Source organism: Chelonoidis abingdonii, chromosome 11 (genome assembly GCF_003597395.2).
Source record: "Chelonoidis abingdonii isolate Lonesome George chromosome 11, CheloAbing_2.0, whole genome shotgun sequence".
NCBI lineage: Eukaryota > Metazoa > Chordata > Testudines > Testudinidae > Chelonoidis > Chelonoidis abingdonii.
Genome location: NC_133779.1, coordinates 58,098,048 through 58,099,445, shown reverse-complemented (window position 1 = coordinate 58,099,445; position 1,398 = coordinate 58,098,048).

Sequence of the window (1,398 nt, the reverse complement as noted above, 5' to 3'; positions counted from 1 at the left end):
TATGATGGAATAAGATTTTCAGAAATCATCATATTTGACTTAGGTACCTGGATGAAGGCCTGAGGTTGGGTCACTTCAAGGGAACTGTGTTTGGATTTTGGAATAACCAGTGAGGTAATAAAGAAGCTGTTTTATGCTGGCTTGGTAAATCTAAGTATTGGAATATCCACCAGCTTTTGGGGGATTGTCTTCCCCATTATTTGCAGTTCACCCTAACTGAGTGACCACAGCTGGACCCCACTGGTACCCAGGTCACAGCGTCCCTGACTCTGAGGGGCATCTGCATGCAGAATGAGAGTGTCTATCGCTGCCATGTCACCTCAGGGCTGGGCAGGACTTTGCAGAAGAGACAACTTAGAGTGAATCAAACCAGCCAGATCCAGGTCCAGGTGGCAAGGGATTCTGGGCATTAAGGTGTACCAGCAAGTTTGAGGGAAAGGGGAGCCCGCGGTTGGCATAACAGGAGCTATGAGTCAGAATGAGGGGCATGGGTCGAGGCAAGGTGTCTGAGGAGCACAGCGCTGGGTTAGTCAGAGATCTGCAGGTGGGAACTGATGGGCACTGGCAGAGCTGTTGGAGTGCAAACACAGGGCTGGAATAACAGGGGGCTTCAGGCCAGGAGGGGCCTGGCAAAGCTGGGTGGGAAATTCATCTGGGCTGTGTAACTATATATACTAATTTCATGCTGCTCAGCTCCATGCTGTAACCCGCATCTGACCATCCGCCATTCATCCCTGGTGGGCCACAGCCTCTTATCCTGCAGTTCTGTGGACAGATACCCCAGGGCGTGCATGGGATGGGAAGATGGGACAGGGATAAGCGTGACAGAGCTCAGCAATATGTCAGAATCTATGGACACTTGGGACCTTTACACCCTGCACAGCGAGCTGGCCGTGCCCATGGGGCAGCACACCAACCTCGCCATGCTCCTGGTGACAGCACCCGGGGGGGACACCCCTGTGCAGCACATCACAGTGGCAGCAGGGCCTGGTGATTGGGGGAAGGGGGATGGGAATTGTCCAGCCGGTGCAGGGCTTTGCCCCACAGCAGGACATGGGGAGGGGATTAGTGGCTGAGCACAACTTAACCCACTGTCACCCCCCAGTGGCAGAGTGGAGTATTGCTGCTCGGCAGCCCTGAGTTTGGGCTTCACCACATTGGCCCAGATGGGAGGGTGACACACTGAGCCTGGGGAGCTGGGTCCGGCTCTCAGGCCCTGTTCACAGGAAGCTCTGGGCTCTCTCTTGCAAGGCAGAGATGAAGCTGGAACTGGCTGCTGGTGGCCTGTCTGGGCACTGTGACCCTGTCTATGATAGTGGCTGCATGGATCCTTCGCCCTCCCAGCCGTGGGACATCAAACGCCGGGATGAGGAGGATCCTTCATCTTAGGGTTCGGGG